Genomic DNA, 23787 nt, shown 5'->3' on the forward strand with positions numbered 1-23787 from the left:
CAGAGAGACTGGCTGGGAAGAGTCCAGGAGAAAACAGAAAAAAAATCTTTATGCCCAACAACAACAACAACAAAAAATCTATCAAATGCAAAGGAAGACAATGCCACACGGTGGGGGGGGGGGCATCATGCAAAGACAGAAAATCCTTTTTCCCTTTTATTAAGACCATCAGGTATAGGTGACACATTTCAGAAAGCCAAGAACCCCTCAAACATGGGAGAGTCACCTATGAGTCCTAGAAAGCCTGGGAGACAGAATGGCCGAACAGGGACGCCTCATCATTACCAAACCATTAGCACCAGTAGGAGAATTTGAATGTGGAGGTAACTTACCTGCTCTGCCATCAAGAGTGAAATATCTAAAACGGGGAATTTGCAGCAAAAGACATTTCAGCTCCTATAACCCAGTGACTAGTGTATTATTTGTTATATTTAATTTCTGTTTGTAAAAATTATTTTCTAATAAACTTAGAGGAAGAGAGTTGTGAGAGCCATATCCACTGGAAGGACCTGTTCTTTATTATAGATACCTCCCCACCCCACCCCAACTCCTCCCTCACCCCCTCCACCCCAGATCTGTTGGGAGAAGGGAGAAAAATCTGCCGCAATTAGAATCTATGCGACTGGGGGGTGGGAAGCATGCACAGATGTGGGTGTTGCATTCAACTGTGGTTAACTCAACAGGCATTTATAAATGTTGTAGAATTGGGTTATGTCCTTCTAAATGCCCAAAGTTAATATCCTTCTTTCTCATTTCCTCTTACCATCAGAGAACAGGATCTGTTACTCCCTCTCGTGGAAAATAATTAAAAGCCATTTACAACAGTCTCGTTTTATCATAACAAACATTTGCTCAGAGACTAGCATATACCAGACACTGGGATAGATTCTAAGGATGGAAAGATGCTGATGATTGGTACTTGCCCTCGAGAAGCTCAATAAATGCTCTGTGAGTTTTTGCTTCTTTATAATTTCTCTCCTTTTACCTACTTTACTCTCTCAGATGTACATTCTAAATCTCGCTTTGTCAATAAATTACAACTCAGCTTCATCTCAACCCTGAAGATTTTTCCAGCTCCTCTTAACTGAGACTTGGCTTTCTTCAAAGTCTCAAAATTCCACAGATCCCCCTCCTTTGGAGGATATTCATCTGCTATGGCCTCTGTACCTAAAAGCCAGAGGCTGTGGTGAGAATTCATCTAATTCTTCACTACCATATCCAAACCACTACTCTTCTACATTCAGGTAACCTTTCTCCTTTGAAGACCACGATCAAGAGAAATAACACTCTATCTACTCTTCTTCATATCTTAAAATAGATTTAGGGATATTTTTATTCCATTTTGAAAAAGTCGAAATGTTGTGGGACATTGCAAAGAAATATTGAGTAGCCAGGGAGATACACACAGGTTAAAACCCAACAGACACATCTGGGTAGAGCCAGAGATTGGAAATCACCAATTTATAGCCTTCAGAGGAGGCTGAGAAGGAACAGTTTGGAAGCAGGGACAACTGCGAGAAGCAGTTTTATAGAAGCCCAGAGGGAGAAAGTCTTGAAGCAGGAGAAATGAAGACACCATCATAATAGCATTATGCTGTGAACACTGGAAAATGTCCACTGAATCTAGTGATTCATTGGTGATTTGAGACCTTGGTAGATACATTTTCAATAGAGTACTGGGGAAGAAGCCAAATTACAATGTGTTTAAAGAGTAAGGAGAAACTTACAATCAATATGGCAGATTGAGCTAAGGGGTAATGAGTACTGCCTTTCCACACAAAACATAGAAATGACAGGGGAAAAAATGTTTTTAAACATAATTAATAGATTGCCAAGCTCAAGAGCAAAATGGGGGAAATTTCAGATGTCAAAAATAGGGAGGAAACCACTAACGTTAGAGGGAATCTAACGGGGGCGGGGGAGGCTTATAACCTGAAAAGAAACACACCCTACAGGCTGGAGTTTTAGTATTTGCGTGATGGTATAAGCCAAGAACACGGGCTCCTTTCATAGTGGGGAAACTGGCACTGGATTTTTGGTGAAGTCAAGAGCTTGGAAAATTAGGACCTACCAGCCCTATTTCTCAGCTTGCCCAGAAAATGGGTAGAAACAGTTGACCTTCAGAAATCAGAACCTCTAGACAAAGCATTCCACATATTTGAGGTAGAATTTTCCCAGGTGCCCTCACAGTGTATCAACTCTGTGCCAAGAAATTTATATAGAAATCTCACATAACCCTGTCAGAATCCAGTAAGAAACTACCCACATAGAAAAAAAACCGATACCAACCAGTACACCTTAAGCTCCAACTCATAAAAATTCCCCCCAACAGTGAACATACAGCCATAATTATGAATTACTCCAAATTGAGTTTTCCAAAATTAAATACTCAAACTGAAAAGGCAGCATAAAGGGAAACAAACAAATCCAGACATATTGCAGTGAAACCTCAGAACATAAAAGGAAAAGGTAATCTTAAAAACTATCATAGGAAAGGATAGATTAGCTACAAAGAGATGAAAATGAAACTGCCATTGGGATCTCAACATGAATAAGAGAGAAACAATGGAATACATGATGAATTCCTATATATGCCCAATGGAATGGCTAAAATTAAAAAGATGGATAATACCATATGTTGGCAAGGATGTAGAGCCTCCAGAACTCTCATATGTTGTGGAAATGTGAAATAATAAAAGCCACTTGGGAAAATAGGCTGGCAGTTTCTTTTTTGTTGTTGTTATCACGCTATATTATCTTTAACTAAAGATTTCCAAACACATCACCTAAAGACTATTTTACCCACTGCTCTGTTTGGCCACCAGTCTCTCATCTCTCTCTTCAGCAATGGTGAGGTGGATACCCTTTCCACAGGGAAGAGAAATCCATGGTTTGTCGCCTTTGCCAATACCAGAGAGAGAGCCAGGTGGCAAAGGTCATTGTTGTCATTGGCATCTTTCATATGAACTACATCAAAAGAACAAGGGTGTCTCTCTCAATTGGTGATCGCACCAATTCTTCCCAGGTAAGCACCTCTGGTCACCATGCACAGATTACCGGTGTCAAACTTGATGAAGTCAGTAATCTTTCCAGTTTCCAAATCAATCTGAATGGTGTCATTCACTTTAATGAGGGGCTCAGGATAGCCGACAGTGTGAGCATCATGGTCACCATATGGGGAATTTCTTTTGTTCCCACAAAGATCTTTCTCACTTTGCACAGTTTATACTTAACTTCCTCAGGTGTAATCTGATGAGGAGCAAAGCAACCGTTGGTATCATAGATCAGTTGGAAATTCTCCCCAGTCTTGTCAATGCTGACGACATCCATAAAACCAGCAGGGTAGGTTATATCAGTTCAGACTTTGCCATCAATATTAATAAAATGGTGCATACAGATCTTTACTTCACCTCCTGTTAGGACATACTTAAGTCTGTTCCTCAGAAAAAGATGAGAGGGAGACATTCTCTCAGCTTAGGGAGGTTAGTAGATGAATGAGGGCAAACACACTGGCCAGTTTATCCAGCTTCCAATGCTTCGAATCGGCTACATGCTTCAGATGCTTCTTGGGATCATGAGCCATGGCTGCTCTAGGCACAAAAAGAGAACTGCTTAGCTTGACAGTTTCTTATCAGACTAAACATTCACCTCCCCCTAAAACCCAGAAATTCCACATACGTCCATGAAAAGATTTGTTCACATCAGCTTCATTCATAATAGTTAAAACCTAAAAATACCCCGTGTCCATCACTGGCAGAATAAGTCCACTCAAACAATAGAATACTACTCAAAAATAAAAACAAACTTCAGATAAATAGATGAGTCTCAAAAACACTATGCTGAATGAAAAAGCTTTAGACAAAAAAAGAACATGGTCTATGATTTCATTCATACAAAATTCTAGAATAAGCAGATGAAATTATGGTGAAAAAAAAATCAGAATAGTGTTTGCCTCTCAAGGGGGATTCTAGGGATTACCTGGGAAGGGACATGATGGAACTTCCTGGCGTATGGCACCATCCTATATCTTAATGAGAGTATAGGATATACAGGTACATGTATTTGTCACAATTCATAAAATGATACATTTGAGTTTCATGCATCATGTATATTTTATTTCAAAAAAGAAAATCTAAACACATACTGAACCATAGCTAATTATACTCAGTCTTAAGTGTTTAAGGGTGAAGTATATGGATGTCTACAACTTATTTTGAAATGCATCAAAAAGAAAGATGGAGAAATAGATAAATGAATGTAGGATAAAACAAATACAGCACAATGTTAATAACTATAGAATCTAGGTGGTTAGGATATAGGTGTTCACCGTAAAGCTCTTTCAAATGCTCTATATATTTGAATTATTTTCATATACATCTGAACTATTAATTTGAAGAGGAGTATAAAAATGGCATTTTCAGATACAGAAAGGATAAAACTGACAGATATTTGCTGAAATGATTAAGAATATACTACAGCAGAAAACAAAATGTGCTGAAAAGAGAGTACAAGATACAATGGTAAACAGAGAAACTTGTAAAAACTGTTAGTTAACCTCAATAAATACTGGCTCCTAAAAATAATGAGGCCAATAACAGGTAGATTGGAAGAATGTTAACAATATAGTGACACTGAAATACCTGACAACAGTGAAATGAATATTGGAAATTGAAGTATTCTAAAGTCCTTATTTTAACATAGCAAGGATCTGTGAAATTTTAGAGTCTGTTAGAAAAAACAGCAAAGGGAAAATTGGACATCCACATGCAGAAGAATGAAACTAGACCACTCTCTTACACCATACACAAAGATAAACTCAAAATGGATGAAAGATCTTAATGTGAGACAAGATTCCATCAAAATCCTAGAGAAGAACACAGGCAACACCCTTTTTGAACTCGGCCACAGTAACTTCTTGAAAGATACATCCATGAAGGCAAGAGAAACAAAAGCGAAAATGAACTATTGGGACTTCATCAAGATAAGGAGCTTTTGCACAGCAAAAGAAACAGTCAGTAAAACTAAAAGACAACCTACAGAATGGGAGAAGATATTTGCAAATGACGTATCAGATAAAGGGCTAGTTTCCAAGATCTATAAAGAACTTATTAAACTCAACACCAAAGAAACAAACAATCCAATCATGAAATGGGCAAAAGACATGAACAGAAATCTCACAGAGGAAGACATAGACATGGCCAACACGCACATGAGAAAATGCTCTGCATCACTTGCCATCAGGGAAATACAAATGAGATACCACCTCACACCAGTGAGAACGGGGAAAATTAACAAGACAGGAAGGAAATATCACATGTTGGAGAGGATGTGGAGAAAGGGGAACCCTCTTACACTGTTGGTGGGAATGTGAACTGGTGCAGTCACTCTGGAAAACTGTGTGGAGGTTCCTCAAACAGTTAAAAATAGACCTGCCCTACGACCCAGCAATTGCACTGCTGGGGATTTACCCCAAAGATACAGATGCGGTGAAACGCCAGGACACCTGCACCCCGATGTTTACAGCAGCAATGTCCACAATAGCCGAACTGTGGAAGGAGCCTCGGTGTCCATTGAAAGATGAATGGATAAAGAAGATGTGGTTTATGTATACAATGGAATATTACTCAGCCATTAGAAACGACAAATACCCACCATTTGCTTCGACGTGGATGGAACTGGAGGGTATTATGCTGAGTGAAATAAGTCAGTCGGAGAAGGACAAACATTATATGTTCTCATTCATTTGGGGAATATAAAAAATAGTGAAAGGGAATAAAGGGGAAAGGAGAAAAATGAGTGGGAAATATCAGAAAGGGAGACAGAACATGAGAGACTCCTAACTCTGGGAAACGAACTAGGGGTGGTGGAAGGGGAGGTGGGCGGGGGGGTGGGGTGACTGGGTGACAGGCACTGAGGGGGGCACTTGATGGGATGAGCACTGAGTGTTATTCTATATGTTGGCAAATTGAACACCAATAAAAAATAAATTAAAAAAAAAGAAAGAAAAGAAAAACCAGCAAAGAGAAATGGGAATGGGGATAAAGAAAATACAATCAAACTAAAATATGCCACAAAAAGAGGGGGGAAAAAGATGTAAAGAATAAATATGGTGGGACATCTGGGTAGCCCAGTGGTTGAGCAACTGCCTTTCGCTTAGGGCATGATCCTCACAGGGGTCCTGGGATTGAGTCCCACATCAGGGTCCCCAGAGGGATTCTGCTTCTCCCTCTGCCTGTCTCTCCCTCTTTCTCTATGTCTCTCATGAATAAATAAGTAAAATCTTTAAAAAAAAAAAGAATAAATACAGTAGACATAAAAAATGTATTACCCAAAAATATCAGTAATCACAATAAATGTAAATGGATTAAATTTGCTTATTAAACTTTTAAATCAGATAAAAACAAAACAATATCACTCTTTTGGTGGTTTAAAAGAATCTCACTTGGAGCACAATTACACAGAAATGTTTAATACAGAGAGAGATGGAAATGGATATAGTAGGACTTTGGATTTGGGCAATATTTCAAATTAGAAATTTTAAAACCCTTCTACATATATCAAAAAATATTGAATAAAACAAATAAATGATTATATATATATATATATCTTTTTAAGTGAGTAGCTATCAAGTGAAATGTAAATAAATGCTCGGGGATTAAAAGCAAAGACAGAACTAAAAACCAAGCAATGAGCACAATGATTTTACACTGTGATCACCCAAGCAAAGTGGGGGTGGGGAGGGTGGAAAACCAGACCAAGGCCAGGTCAATTTTATTCTGTGGACAGTCTAAAGGAACAAAAGTTTAAACAGGTGCATGAATTGCTCTACCTTCTGGGGATACAGTAGTGAATAAACAATAAATAACCCTTAAGGAGCTAAATTCTGATTAGGTAAGATTAGCAAAAAATAATACATACTTTATTTTGCATGTTAAAACACAGATTTTTTTTATTCACTTTTATTTCCTTGTGGAGCTAAAGAAAAATGATTCAGAGCAGGTATAATCATTATAGGAAATATATGAACTGTCAGTATTACTTTCCAGCAGGGGATCTTGGAGAAGGGTGCTGTTAAGTTAAAGAGATATTTCGGTTGTTTTCAGCCTTCTCAAAAGATTCTTTGGCATTTTATTTCCATTGATTTCTTCAGTTCAGCACTGGTATTGGAACCTACAAAATGTTACTCTAATCTCATTCTAACATGACTTTTATGAAAAAGATCTTATTTTTCCTTTAAACAAAAGACCGTAGCATCTAATTAGTACTTTGATAATCCTACTTAGTTACTCACTGCTGCATAACAAATTACCTCACAATTTAGTAGCATAAAGCAACTAATATTTATTATCTCACAATTTATTTGGGTCAGCAATCTAGGGAGCTTAGCTGGGTGTCTTACAAGGTTTCTCATGAGACTGCAATCAAGCTGTTAGCTAGGACTGCAGTTTAATATGCAGAGGATCTGCTTCTAAACCCCCTCTCATGGTTTTGGGCAAGATTTAATTCCACAGGCTGTTGGCCAGAAGCATCCTGCTGTCATTGCCATGTGGGCAAAGACCCTCGGAGTGAGGAAATGAGAGCGCAAGAGTGGATGCTCAAGGTGGAAACCATAGTCTCTTTGTGACCTGATTTCAGAAGTTTCATCCCATCCCCATCACTTCTACCATATTCTGTTTATTCCGAATTAACCCCACATTCAAAGGCAGGGGATTACACAAGAGTATCAGGAGGCAGAGATTTCTGTGAAGTTTCTTAGAGGCTGCTTACCACACCTGCTTTTGACCCTAAACTTCTCTTTCCAGTTTGATTATTCAACCTTTGTCCACCACAGACATTCATCTGTATCTTTGGGACATCCAGGTCACTAAACTTCCTACTAGTGTATACTACCACCACCACCACCACCATGATGTTTACTTCCCATGTTATTCAGTTTAGGTTACATTGTCTATCAGTTTAGTAAGTCTCTCACCAACATCTTAAACTCCCTTACCCCTCTACCCTCTAACTTTTCATAAACCCAACCCTGGGTAAATACACTATCTGTTCCCTCTGTGCCTGTATCTTGGCAGGTAAACCATGTAGGAGGACATTGTGAGATAGGCCAGATCAGCATTGCTATTTATACCTTCACGATTTCCTACCCTACCAGAGCCCTCAGTACTACCTGGAAGTCATGGTATACTGCTCAAGTCAGCTTGCTTGCTATGCTTTACTATTTAAAACATTTTTCCTTCAACCAGCACACTCTCACTCTCCCAATTTCAATTTTATGCCCCACTTCCCAAAACGCAAAGTCAATTATGGGAGTTCTTTTTACTTTTTACCACAAAGACTTGTTTACAATTGCTACTATTCTCTCATCTATTCCACCTTTTGAAATAGTAGTGTGCTCTGAATATCCCTGGCCTCCTTCTCAGAAGCTTATCATTATTAATTGTACTTTGCTATCCTATATCTTCATCTTCTTCTCTTTATGAAATCCTTCACATAGAATTTTTTTTTAATTCCTGATCCCACTTCCTACTCTATCAACTGCTATCCTAGATTTCCCCCCTTTTTCACTGCTGATCTTTAAAGAATTGCCTAAACTAACTATTTTCATTTCCTCAAGTCCTATTCTCTCCTCAGTCCAATCCATCTCTTTCCCCTCCCAACACTCTGCTGCAATGATATTCACTAAGGTCATTGGTGACCTCCAATGAATATTTTCTACATTTTTTTTAAATACTTAGAGCCAATGAATATTTTTCACTCTTCACAATACTGGACCTCTTGGTGGCATTTGAAATGCACTTTCCTTTGGCTTCTGTGATGTCACATTTCTAATTTTCCTCTTCTGTTTCTGTAGTGGCATTATTTATATATATGTTATCCTGGAATCTTTTAAACACATTTCCATATTGTGTTCACTTTCTTCATGATGAGTCCAACTTCCAAGGCAAAGATCGAGGCCTGCCTTGTTAGCCTCCCTTGCAATCAAGTGTAAGCATGTGATATTAAGTCCTACTACTTACTGCAACCACATGAGACTTAGAGTTGGAAGAAAATGATAGAAGAAAAGAAACAAGTCAAACTAAAATTGCTTCCAAAGGTTATTGTGAAGATTAAAATTTGGTAATATGCATTCAGTATTTGAAACAGTGCCTGGGGATGGCTGGGTGGCTCAGCAGTTGAGCATCTGCCTTCAGCTCAGGTCGTGATCCCGGGGTCCTGGGATCGAGTCCTGCATGAGGCTCCCTGCAGGGAGCCTACATCTCCCTCTGCCTGTGTCTCTGCCTCTCTTTCTATGTCTCTCATGAATAAATAAATAAATCTTTTTAAAATTAAAGCTAATTAATTAATTAAAACAGGATCTGGCACAGTGCAAGCACTATGTAAGTGTTAAGTTTTATTATTCTTAAAGGAACACTGGCAGGTTTTGACAATCTTTTGGCATACAGTAAACGTCCTTAGTTATAAAAAAACAGAGTTGGGCATCATTACTCTATTGTATAGTTTCAAATAACCCAAAAAATTTCATTTATTTATTTATTTACTTACTTACTTACTTATTTTAAGTAGGCTCTGCACCCATCATGTAGCCAATGCAGGGCTTGAATTCAAGACCCTGAAATCAAGACCTGAACTGAGGTCAAAAGTCAGTTAACTGACTGAGCCACCCAGGCACCCCCTCCAAAAAACAAAAAACAAAAAAACAACTATTTTAAGAGTCCTATTATCACTATCAACCAATGATTTTCATCAAATATAAGACAGACTAAGCCATCTGAGGACCTGCTACCTTGGCTATATTGCTGGTAAAAATCACAGATAGATCAACTGATAAAGAAGCAGACCAAGATGTTTAGCATGAATTATAGGAAGTAGGAAGCTTCAGTGTGACTTCAGTCATGGTATCAAATGCCAAACCAATATTTCTGGGTGTGGCCAGCTGCAAAAGGACATGGCCAACCTTCACACGTGGAATTTAGTCCCTCAGAAATTAAAAGAGAAAGGGGTGGGAATGAGGGAGACACTTTGGACTAGAGGGCAGAAATTAACTCAATTAACCCGAGACAAGGACTCCCCTCCTTCACATCCCTCTAAACCCACCAAGGCTGGGGATTAGCTATAACTATAAATTGTATAAAATAGGAAGAGGCCTTTTTTAATGGATTGTTGCTTTACAAAGCTAAATAATATAGAACAATAAGTACATAATTTTATATAATCTATTATATTTTATATAATTTTATGTTATATTTTATATAATCTACATGTCTGTAAAATGTCATATATTATCTGCTTCACTTAGTTGTGATGAGGAATAAACAAATTAATAATGTAAAGCAATGAGAAAAATGTCTGGCACACCACTGTTTGTTTGTTTGTTTTTGGCTATACATTATGCCCTGCCATTCTCTTTTACTGTTTAAAACTGGTTGATGCAACTAAACTGTCTGTAGCTCAGGAGCTTGTGACAGGAGAGACACTGCACACGAAGAAAAGGAAGAAAAACCGTGAATTCTAGGAATTTATCTTTGAAGCTAAAATCCCCCTCCCCACTAACTTTCCAGGAAACTATAGCAGAGGTCTCTCTTTTTTCTTTTTAAATCACCCCCATCTGAGCTGGTGGTGTATTTATTTCTCCTATATTTAATTTTGTGTTTTTATTAGTTTCAGGGGTAAAATTTAGTGATTCGTTAGTTGCATATAACACCCAGTGCCCATCACCCAATTATCCCTTCCCCCTACCCATCTCCCCTCCAGCAACCCTCAGTTTCCTAGAGTTCAGTGTCTCTCATCATTTGCTTCCCTCCCAATTTACATCTTTTATTTTTCCTTCCCTTCCCCTATGTTCATCTGTTTTCTTTCTTAAATTCCAAATATGAGTGAAATCATGTGGAATTTGTCTCTCTCTGATTGACTTATTTTGCTGAGCACAATACTTCTAGTTCCACCCATATCATTGCAAATGGCAAGATTTCATTCTTTTTGGTTGGATATAAATATATCTCACATCTTCTTTATCCATTCATCTCTTGATGGACATCTGGGCTCTTTCCATAATTAAGCTATTATGGACATTTCTGCTATAAACATTGGGGTGCATTTGCCCTCTTCGAATCACTATATTTATAGCCTTTGGATAAATACCTAGTAGTGCAATTGTTGGGTTGTAGGATAACTCTCTTTTGTAACTTTTTGAGGAATCTCCATATTGTTTTCCAGAGTGGCTGCACCAGTTTGCATTCCCACCAAGAGTGTAAGAGAGTTCCTCTTTCCCTGCATCCTCACAAACATATGTTATTTCCTGAGTTGTTAATTTTAGTCATTCTGACAGATGTGAGGTGGCATCTCATTGTGGTTTTGATTTGTATTTTCCTGATGCCAAGTGATGTTGAGCATTTTATCATGTGTCTGTTGGCCATTTCTATGTTTCCTTTGAGAAATGTCTGATTGGAAAAACAAATATTATTAAAATGTCTATGCTAGCCAAAGCAATCTACACATTCAATGCTATCCATATCAAAATACACCAGCATTTTTCATAGAGCTGGAACAATCAATCCTAAAATTTGTGTAAACTGAGAAGACCCCAAATAGCTAAAGAAATGTTGAAAAAGAAAACCAAAACCAGAGGCACCACAATACAAAGTTGCAATCATCAAGACAGTATGGTATGGGCACAAAAATAGACACATAAATCAATGAAACAGAATAGAGAACCCAGAAATGGACCCTCATCTCTGTGGTTAACTAATCTTCAACAAATCAGGAAAGAATATCCAATGAAATAGACAGTTTCTTCAAAAAATGGTGTTGGGAAAACTGGACAGCCACATGCAAATGAATGAAACTGGACTATTTCCTCACACCATACACAAAATTAACTCCAAATGGATGAAAAACCCAAGGATGAGACAGAAATGCATCAAAATCCTACAGAAGAACACAGGCAGGAACCTCTGACCTCAACCTCAGGGACATCTTGCTAGACCATCTCCAAAGGCAAGAGAAACAAAAGCATAAATGGAACTATTAAGACTTCATCAAGATAATAAGCTTTTGCACAGCAAAGGAAATAGTCAACAAAACTAAAAGGCAACCTACAGAATGGGAGAAGGTACTTGCAAATGACATGTCAGAGAAAGGGCTAGTATCCAAAATCTATAAAGAATTTATCAAGCTCAAAACTTAAAAAACAAACAAACAAAAAATCCAGTCAAGAAATGGGCAGAAGACATGAACAGACATTTCTCCAAAGAAGACATATAAATAGCAGAGGTCTCTTACGAGAAGTGGTGGGCAGAGGCCTTGAGGGTGCTGGTTGCCTGATCTCACAGTTAAGGGGGGCTTCACCTACCACAGCCTGACTTTCTACCCACTACAATGCCTACTGCAGCCAGAGTCTTCTTCTCCAACCCAAGCCAGGGATCCTCAATCCTCACAGCTTTGTGAGCAGCAGTTTCTATAGCCTCAACCACACAAATGACTATCCAACTACACCCAGAGTATCCAGGAAAACAGCGTAAGATTTTCCTCTCTGTGCTTAACATTGAGCAAAATTCAGAATTGAAAATCCAGTGGAATAATAACTCCAGTGCTTTTAAGTCACTGGGGAATCATTGTGACACTGTTTGGATAGCTTTGGTTTGTTTACATTATACATGATCTCGTTATCACAAGATTTCACTCTTCACCAGCATGGATCCTACTTATCTCCGCTCTTCAAATGCCACTTTGTTTACTCATTGACCATCCTGTCTGAAAAATACTGTCTCAACATCAACAGGCCCCTCCTGAGGCCACCTAATAAGTCACTTTATAAAATATCTTCCAGTAAAAACTATTTAGAATGAATTATCAGGAGCCTTAACACAATTTATCTCCAGGGGTGTCTGGGTGGCACCCCTAAATTAGTGTCTGCCTTCAGCTCAGGTCATGATCCCAGGGTTCTGGGATAGAGCTCCCTGCTTGGTGGGGAGCCCTCTTCTCCCTCTCGCTCTGCCACTCCCCCCGCTTGTGCTCTCTCTCTCTCTCTCTCTCTCTGTCAAATAAATAAATAAAATCTTTTTTAAAAATACAATTTACCTCTATAAAGTATTGACTATTACAATACCGTTCTAAAAGTACTATTATCTATCATCTGAAGAAGGAAGAAAAGTGAAGAAGAACACAAAGAAACCAGAGCATTACAGCTCCGCAAATAGTTCATATTTAGAACAGAAATACAGAAATGACAAAGAGTTGTATTAACCTGTGAGCCAAATGCCAGAGACCAACTCCTTCAAAATTCTGAAAACTGTGATAAATGTTGCGGGCAACCGAAATTTATTCCTAGAGCCAGTAAAAGCAGAAGACCACTATTTATAGATTATGTATGCATAAAAATATAACAAATGACAGAAAATATGGAATTCCTCAAGGTCCTTTTTGCTCTTGCCTTCTTTGTAAGAATAATAGAATAATACTTGAATTGTATTCAACCTCCCAACATCATAGAGAAATTGAAGTCTAAGGTATAGGGAAAAAAATGTATTAAGAAACCATACGGCTAGTTCAAGTTAGTTCAAGCCTCCAAATCCAGCTAGATGAAACATCAGAGTAACCAGAAACTTAAGCACACAAATGAATGGTTTCCTGATTCTGTTCAAAAGGAGAAAGAAAAAATTTAAAAAAAAAACAACACTATTTAGCAAGCTAATGATGCAAATTCTGCACAGACCATAGATAGGCTATTAAGTACACAGATTGAGAGCATCTAGAAAGGAATGAGTCAACCACTGAGAGCCAGAAATGGGGGGAAAGAGAGGAACAGAAAAAATGGTAGAGGAAGAGAGTACAGAGAAAAATTTGAAAGCCTTGGAAATGCACTAAAAAATTTACTGTATGTTTTTAATGAAAACCAATTATTGTGTAGCACATCCTCCAAAGATAACAAGTTCTAGGGGTCTTTGTGCCTTTCGAGGCCTTTGAACTACTTATAACTCTATAATTTGTAGATAATTTAGAACAGTGCAAATTAATTTTGTCCAGAGATGTACAAACGCATTTTTTTTCTGATGGAGCTTCATTTGACCTCCCCATTCCACAATGTGGAATAAACCAGTTTTGCATTTTTGAAGCAAATTCATCTCAGTATTATTGATGGCCTGTATGGCCCATTTATATCTCTGCTCTCTGGGCTGTCCTTTAAATCTGTTGTAGCATCTTATTAGTTCCCACGTTAATTAATGAGTTAAATAAAATCTTTGATTTATTTTTTATTTTATATTGTACAAGAGACATGACTTTCCCTTTAAAATATATATTCTGGGCAACCCCGGGTGGCTTAGCAGTTTAGCACTGCCTTCAGCCCAGGGCCTGATCCTGGAGACCAGGGATCGAGTCCCATGTTGGGCTCCCTGCAGGGAGCCTGCTTCTCCCTCTGCCTGTGTCTCTGTCTCTCTGTCTCTGTGTGTCTCTCATGAATAAAAAAAAAAATCTTTTTTTTTAAATAAATAAATAAATACAAAATAAAATAAAATATATATTCCCTTTTTACAGGAGGGTAGAAGGGACTTCAGGCCAAAGATGTTGTAACATCTTTTTAAAACATGGAAATGAGGAGAAACATTGTCTATTGGTAGCAGAAATAGCACGTGTACTAGTGGGGAGATGAGACTGGAAATGTAAGCAAAAATTAGGTCACTAGAAATGAAAAAATGTATTATCTTAACAGTTGGCACCAGAATTTCTCTTACAGAGGTTACTGTAATTTTCTGAGCCAATACTTAGACTGTGGCTTATTGACAGATCAAAGAGTGTGAATGTCAGCAGGCACCATGGTAAATATTTTAGAAAGTGGTTGTGTGGTCTTCCTAAAGCAAAGAAAGAAATATATTTTAGCTTCTAAACAGGGAGGGTAAAAGGAGAATCAGAGTTATGATGTGCAGTTGGAGACCTTGTAGGGTAAAAGGCCAGTAATATTGGAGTATCTAAAAGGCATTTCAAAAAAGAAATATCTAATGTTCAATTTGAAGTCATTTGAACTGAAGCAATATACATCTTTCCAAAATTAGCTTTGTGTCAGCTAATTTCAAAGCCAAATTCTATGGGCAAGGGGGCAGTGAGGGGTGGTCCTTAAATGCATTTAGAACTTACAAAGAAGCAGAATTACATATCTGAGTTGCTGCAGAAGAACTACCCACTAAAACCTGAGCCCAGAAGTAGGAGTATTCATGCAAAAGATGCAAAGACACAGAAATCTTGGAGAGAAAAGTGAATTTCCTAGGACTGAGGTGATCAAATTAGGACTCAGTGAGTAATAGGTCTACAGTGGACATATGTGTTATATAAACCAAAAACTTGAGTTTCTACTTGTTTTTGGAGATGATAGAGAGCCCCTGAGGTGACTGCATGGCAAGATAGCTGTGCTCAGAGGTTAGGGAGTGACATAAAAAAGGCAAGTCAAGTGTTTTCGGGGTTGGGAAGGCAACTAGAGAAGGGTTACAAATCACGGAGCATTTTAGTTTGTGAATGAGGAAAATTATTTTACATGACGACATTAAAAATAAACTCATGAGGGCAGCCCCAGTGGCACAGCGGTTTAACACCGCCTGCAGCCTGGGGTGTGATCCTGGAGACCTAGGATCGAGTCCCACATCAGGCTTCCTACATGGAGCCTGCTTCTCTCTCTGTCTGTGTCTCTGCCTCTCTTTCTCTCTCTCTCTCTGAATAAATAAATAAATAAATCTTTAAAAATAAAAATAATAAAAATAAACTCATGAAACCCAGGGCAGAGAGCCATGCCATGATTGACAAAGTAATGGGAAGAAGGTCAGACAGCTGTTCAGATCCCCAATTCTTGTCTCATACTTCTAGTTTCTATCAGAGAAGGTAAGTCTCTAATGACCTACCCACATATTGTCAGCATTTAAGAAATCATGTTAGCTGCTGCGCAGGGGAAAATGAGAAATGACGTGTGAGTTGCTTCCTAGGAAGTATTGACACTTTCCAGAAATGGTTTGTGGAAGGACCATCTTTCTTATCAACCACACACACTTTTGAGGATCAACGTACACTGAGATCCAGTTGACTTGGAGCTAGTTCAGTACTGAAGAACAAAGGAAAAAATAATAATAGTCTCCTGTTGGAGTTAGATCAGCATTGTGGTTGAAAGTATGAGCTTTGAAGTCAAATAGAATCAACTTGAGACTCATCTCTACCCTTTACTGGCTGTGTAATCTTGGCCAAGTCATTTAACCTCTCTGAACTTCTGTTTTCATCTATAAATGAGGGTTAATAACAGTAACTTTCTTAAGAGTATAAAGATTGAACAACACCTCCAACAATGATAATAGCTAAAAACTTAATATTTGCTACACTGTATAAAGCACTGGATTTATAGGGAACAAGCACCATTCTTGGCTCTCCTAGTGGTAAGCACTATTCTCTTTGATCTTCTTAGATGGTTCTTTCCCGATCTGAAGCTCCTCAGACACATGTGCCAGTCCATTACTTTGCTGAATACTCAAGGGGACCTGCCTCAGGCCCTAGTCACATTTCATGCGCTCAATAGCCCCATGTGGTTAACAGCAAATGTTTTGAGGAGTACAGATATGGGACATTTCCATCATCACAGGAAGTTCCCATATCTGTGTTGTTCTGGAGTCTGACTTGCCTAACTTCAAGCCTATACTCAGCCCATCAGTGCTTCTCAAAATGTATTGTGCATTGTAGATCAGCTCGGGATGTGGTCAAAATGCAGACCGTGTTTCAAGAGTTCTGGGTAGTACCCAAGGATCTTCATTTGCAAACTGATGTCAGGCAATAATAATGCTATGGGTTAGCAGACAACATTTGAGTAACACTGTGAAAGGTTTACTCTATCAAAAAAGCAACAGAAAGCCATTGAAGGATTTTAAAGAGCAGAATCATAGGAATAGATGCGCATTTTAGAAAGATCATTTCAGCTGCAATGAAAAGAATATATTAGAATGGGCTAAGCCTGAGGGCAGTGAGACCAGCTGGTGATGGTAATGAAAAATTAGGGAAGGTAGGGGATATTTATACCTTTATAGAAGGTAGAGTGGGAGCAAGTCAATCAGGCAAAAAGACAAGTTTCATGTCAGCTATCGAAAAGTCACTTGACTACTTGGGATCTTAATTCTTCTCCTTTTTGAAAATGGCATCATAGTGACCCTTTGGAGTCCTCCCTCCCTTATCACAACGATACAGAGCCCATTTTGTGTGCAATGTACTCAGAGTAATGTAAGCTTCTAGTATCCCAGGAAGAATTTCATTTTTGTCAAGTGCCTCTCTTCTAAGGGACAAAAGCTTAATGTTAATACTGTCTCATGAGCCTTTTGGTTCCCTGTGAAGCTGGAATAATCAACAAACACAACTGATCAACTCAATAAAAAGGTCAAGCATTCACTGGCTTATTGATAAACTATCTAGAGAGATAGAGTTCTTTCCTTTGAGAATTTTCCACACCATTAACATTGATAAACCAAATGCATCCTCTAGGCCACCTTGTAAGATTAAGATTCATATTTAAGAACTCTAAGGATCCATAAATCAAGACCAGTAAACAACTATGATTTAGTTTTTTTGTCAAAAGTATATAGGTGTTTTCAGCCAATTATTAGAAAAATCACTTGGGGGCAGCCTGGATGGCTCAGCGGTTTGGCACTGCCTTCAGCCCAGGGCCTGATCCTGGGGACCCGGAATCGAGTCCCACGTCAGACTCCTTGCATGGAGCCTGCTTCTTTCTCTGCCTCTGTGTGTGTGTGTGTCTCTCGTCTCTCATAAATAAATAAATAAAATCTTTTTAAAAAAAAGAAAAGAAAAGAAAAATCACTTGAATTCAAGCATATTTTGTGTATACATTTTCCTTAGATTGTTTTTAGTTTGAAATAACTTAGTCCCAATTTTTATGAATTAGTATTATCACAATTATCATATCTAAAAATGGAAGGCAACAGATTCTCTGCTGTTGTTAAAACTGTCTTTGTTCATTCTTTCTCCAGAAGAGCTGTACCTAAACAATCTTTTAAGCACTCATAAAAATGTGAGCCTGTTTTAAGAACATTCAGTGGCTATATATTTTAATTAAATACCTGTAGAATTCATAAGAAACATAAAACTATAAATATTTTTCATACACATACATGCACATGCACATGGGCACATACACACACATATATATGTATACTATTCTAGAAAAAGAAATTAACTTTGGTGGAATATTTGTAATTCTGCCCCCTAAGAGATGAAAGATTATTTGACATCTAGAATGCATATCAGACTGTGAAATTTAGTTATAAACTTGATGAAGTTTGATACACAAGAAAGGATACCTTCCAATTTCAAAGTCAACCATAGTGAACCTGTGATCACTGGGATATCAGTTGAAATTCATTGCAGTATACTCAGAGTAGTAAATCTGAATAAAGGTGGGAGGTAGAGATTGTAGAAATAGTGCCCAAATGTTAGAATAACAAGAAGAGCCCAAGACGCATTAGATAGTAAAGGAGGAAGTCCCCCCAAGAAAATGAGTGTACTCCCCATCATTCAGACTGCATGTTAGACCTATATAACCCAAGTGTTCTCACAACCTTGAAGGCTGAAGGTCTCCTTGCAGGTGAAGTGTCCAGGTTTTGGTTTTATATCTCCGTCCATCTGTTCAGCAGATATTGAGCATGTCAGTGTGCTGCATCTCATCCTGAGGCCAAACATAGTAAGTTCATGTGCTAAAATGGAGACAAGCAAAGAAAACAAAAATTAGGTGGTAGGTTTGAGCAGAGTTCCATGGAGTACTAAGGGCTGGGAGGTCATATAGAAACAGTAGTAACACTGCTCTATGCAGTGTACACTTTCATGTGAGGCGCTGTTCTGAACCTTTAATATGCACTGACCCATTAATTCTTCACAACCTAAGAAGGAGGCACAATTTTCACCCCCACTTTATAGAGGAGGAAATGGAGGTACAGAGGTTTATGTTATCTGCCCAAGGTCACATTAAATTCCCCACAAAAACTTCAGGCTGCTTCCAGACAAATGTCTGGATCACCTCCAAGGAAGCGATAGAGATTAGTAATAATAGTAATAATAACAATATTTACTCAGTGCCAGGCATTTTTTCTAAGTGGTTTATTTATATCAACTCATTAATCCTCACAATAACACTGTTTTTGGATATTCTTTTTAAATTAATAGACTATTTTTTAGAGCAATTTGAGGTTCACAGAAAAATTATGCAGAAAGCATAGGGAGTTCCCATAGACCCTGTTTTCCCTCTTCCCTCCACCTCACCATGCACACAGTTTTCCCTATGTTTACAACATCTTGCATTAATATAGTATTTTTTTCATATTTTTTTTTCTTTTTACAACTGATGAGCCAAGGGGCACCTGATGGCTCAGTTGGTTAAGTGTCTGCCTTCAGCTCAGGTCAGGATCCCAGGGTCCGAGAATCAAGCCTCGAATTGGGTGGGGGTGGGGGTGAGGGTTCCGGCTCAGCGAGGAGCCTACTTATTTCTCTCCCTCTGCCACTCCCCCTGCTTGTTTCTCTCTCTCTCTCTCTCTCTCTCTCTCTCTCTCTCTGTCAAATGGATGAATAAAAATCTTTAAAAAAACAAAAAACAAAAAAAGCAATAGATGAGCCAATGCTGATACATTACTATTAAGTAAAATGGGTTTTAACAAACATGTCATGACACGTATCCACCATCACAGTATCATACAGAGGAGTTTCACTGCCCCATAATTCCCCTATGTTTCACCTATTCATCCCTCTCTTCCTATCCCTGGACCCCTGGCAACTACTGCTATGTTTGCTTTCTTCATAGTTTGTCTTTTCCAGAATATGCTATGGTTGGAATCACACAACGTGTAGATGTTTCGAGATGGCTTCTTTCACTCAGCAGTATGCATTTAGGGTCTCCCACGTCCTGTGTGGTTTGATAGCTCATTTCTTCATGTTGCTGAATACTCTTCCATTGTAATGTTGTGCCAGTGTGCTTATTTGCCCACTATTGAACATCTTTGGTTGCTTCCACGTTTTGGCAATTATGAATAAAGCTGCCCTAAACACTCATGCACAAGTTTTTGTGTGGACATAAGTTTTCCACTTATTTGAGTCCATGTTGAAGAGTACGGTTGCTAGACCATATGCTAAGAATGTGACCTTTATAAGAAATCACCAAACTGTCTTCCAAAGTGGCTGTACCGTTTTTGCGTTTCCATAAGCAATAAATGAGAGTTCCTGGCGCTCCACATCCTTCCCAGTATTTGGGGTTATCGATGTTTTGGATTTTAGCTATTCCAATAGGGACGTGGTGGTATGTTATTGTTGTTTTCACTTGCAATTTCCTAATGATGTATGTCGTTGAGCATCGTTTTATACGCTTATTTGCCATCTGTCCAGATCTCTCGCCTATGTTAACTGGGTTAAGAACTCCATTTTCAGATGAGGAAACCAAGGCACAGAAAGGTTCCACAAGTTGCCCAGGCTTACACGGTGGGCATTTGAGCCCAGTCAGGAGGGCTTAGAGCCCACAGTCATAATCACTATTCTGTAATACCTTCAGGGTACAGGTTTGGAGCTAAAAAACCTGGGTCTCCGGGCTGGCTGTGCAATGTAGGTGATATCTAACCCCAAGTAAATTATTTAATCTGCCCAAGCCTCAGTTTCTTTTATAATATGAGGAGAACAAGTTTCAGTGTTGCTGTTAGGATTAAATGAAACAAATTAGAGAAAGTGCTGAACTTGTTCTCAGAACATAGCAGCTGCCAATAAATGGTAGCTATTATTAGCCAAATGCCACATGAAAGAGTGAGAGATGCCTGCTGTAGCCATAAGAATTAGCACCTGCCTGGAAACTAAAATAGATCAGTCTGGGGCTTTAAATTCTATAGAAAATCAGACATTTCTTGGTGAGGTTTCCATGAACGGTTGTCAGCTGACACACCAACTCCTTACACCTAGCACACATGAAGGAATAAAGGGGACTCCAGTCTCTTAATAGAAGAATAGAATTTCACTGCATTCAATTCCCTTTTCCTGTTCATCTCGCCCTTCTGATGGCCCTGCAAAACAAAACAAAACAAAGTCACAGTTGTATTAACCTTGCAGCTAACGAAGCATGCCTATAACCAGATGCAGCCTGCATGCCTCCCCAGAAACTAGAATGGTGGCAAAGAAAGGAAAACAAGCAATTGCACCCTGTGTGTGAATGACTGTCAGAAGCTGCCAGGATCCTCCGAAACCCCAGGAGCTGTGAATGCCCTCGTGGCCATATTCCTCAGGGGTTGGTTCCCAAACCTGGTTCATCACCAGAATCTTCTGAGGTGCTTTGAAAAAGAATAGATCCCTATGTGTTCAGTTTAGACTTGACTGAGTCAGGATCTCCTAGGGGTTGATGAAAGAAAGGGATTCTGATACATATACCTTTAAAAGTTCTGAGGTGCTCCAGTGGTCAGAACTGCTGATATAATCTCTTTCTCATCTGAAGTTTGGAATCTGTGTGTGTCTGTGTGTGTGTGTGTGTGTGTGAGAGAGAGAGAGACAGAGACAGAGACAGAGACAGAGAGCTAGGGAGAGGAATAAAGAGAAAGCAAGTAAGCACTGTGGGAAAACAGCATTATGGGATGTCAGACCTTTACAACTACAATTTATCGCACTTTATCAATACAAGTAGGTGCAAACGGATTCAGAAGTAACTGAAATTGTTTTCTAACAAAGGTGATCAAAAGCAGACTCCCAGTTCAAAGAAGAAAAAAAATGTTAAAATCTGATCTTTAGACCTCTCACTTTATTCTGATGTTGTAGCATTTTTAGAAGATCTTTATAGAATGACCCTTAACTAATTTGGATAGCCTTTTTCCCGTGAGAGTTAATAAAGTTGAATAATTTAAATACTTGGAATCAAAATCTAAGTGCTTTCTTTTAGGTTTTCAAGTTTCCAGAATTTTAATGAGTTGACAAGAAAGTTGCATTCAGTATGACAACAAAAAAGGCTTAGAAGAAATCCAGTATCATGGGCTTAACCCATTATTAAAACTCCACAAATACTTTGATTTTTACTTTTAAAGTTTTATCTTTTGATTTTCATTTATTTATTCAATAAGGTTTCTTTTGAGTACTCTTACTATGGCATACCACTGATTTGGATGGTACTATTATAAAGAGGAGGTCACCACATAAAAAGAGATGGAAAGTTGGGAGGCAGCTAAACTAGGAGAGAAAAGAAACTAACATTTTAATGAGCAATTATTCAGTGCCAGTCTCATTTATATACAGTATTCTATTTAATACAGCAATCTGATGACATAATTTGATCACTTAGAATCAAAAGCAGCAAATTTCCTAAACCTGTGTTAAACAGTCTTAGAACTGGACATATCTTCCTGCCCCTGTGTTAGACAATATTGAAAAGAACAAAAATGACCTAACTGCTTGCCCCTAGAAGATAAGACTGTGAACCAACTAAAATGGGTTAATTCCAACATTAACTGCATGCTTGCTTCATCAGGCCCACCAAACCAAAGTGACTGTCATAATTTCTGCCCCCCTCAACTACTTCTCCACCTGAAATGCTCTCCAGCCTATCTAAATTCTATAAATAAATCCTCCCCTGACTTCTCCCTTCTGAGATATGACTGTCAAGATGATGTTCACACCCTTATGGCAAATCCAATCCACACAGATTTGTTTGATCAATAGGTCTTGTTTTGTTTTGTTTTTCCAGTGGCCTTTTGGGGAGCAACAGTCAATATCACTATTCTTCGATGAAGAAATTTGCCCAAACTCATCAGCTATCATGAACTTTCTTGAAGAGTGAAGTGTTAAAGGCAGCTGTGACTGACTCTGAAATTCACATTCTATTCACTGGTGTGCATATGTGCTAGCTGAGGTAAAGGACACACAGGTTTTTACTGTATATCCTCAGATGCTCTCAAGCAAGCAACTTTAGAGAACAGCATCATTAAAAGTGGCAATCTGTAAATGCAGGGGAAATTCAAGTCCTTAGATCAAGTCGAGATATATTTACTGCCATCTGCTCTTCACAGTGACACGGCAATAAAATGCATAAATAAATGACTCACAGACCATAAGAGAGTTGCCTAAATAATTCCCCAAAACATTTGCAAACAAATAAGAACTGGAAGTCTAACTATTGATCGATAACAATAATTAAAGCTTAAAATTTTGTGCATCATCCTAAAAAGATTATGTAAGCCCTCCTTTGTCAATGTTCAATCTGCTCATAATCAGACTTTTGGAGCCTAAGCATTGAATGGGTATTGAAAATATAAATCATCAAAAATGTAAGCAGTATTTCAGTTTCAGACGTGTTGAAGAAAATGTGTTGACTTCACAATGGAACAAGGTGAACAGAGGAGCTCTGTTGGAGAAGACGGAGTTTCTAGTCAGTGGTCCCAGACAGTTTGATTAGCTCTGCAAGGAGGTAAAGAGGCGAACATCCTAATGGCAGAATGGCATGAAGGGAAACAATAAACCATTTACCAGAAAATATAAGGTATGTTCTAGATATGCTGGCTAAGGGCTCCCAGCTCAGCGAGGGGAGGTTCTAGGGTTAGGGTAAAAAGTTGGGGTCAGGCCATGGTGGGTACTGACATTCTGCTATTAAGGGGGGTCCAGATGGACACAGGCTGGATGGGGGTACAAGGTGGGGAGTGGGGTGAGGGGTATAGTATAAGAAATTTCCATAGAGGGTGCCTGAGGGACTCAGTTAAAGACAGTTAATCTGTCTTTGGCTCAGGTCATGATCTGGGAGTCCTGGGATGGAGCCCA

At 38.6% G+C, this 23787-nt stretch overlaps 1 pseudogene; it reads right to left on the reverse strand.

The window, feature by feature from the left end:
* Positions 1–589: 589 nt before the first annotated feature.
* LOC102153639 overlaps positions 590–23787 on the reverse strand; it is an 84753-nt pseudogene continuing 61555 nt past the window's right edge.

The sequence above is a fragment of the Canis lupus genome, chromosome 7 (assembly GCF_011100685.1).
Source record: "Canis lupus familiaris isolate Mischka breed German Shepherd chromosome 7, alternate assembly UU_Cfam_GSD_1.0, whole genome shotgun sequence".
Classification (NCBI taxonomy): Eukaryota; Metazoa; Chordata; class Mammalia; order Carnivora; family Canidae; genus Canis; species Canis lupus.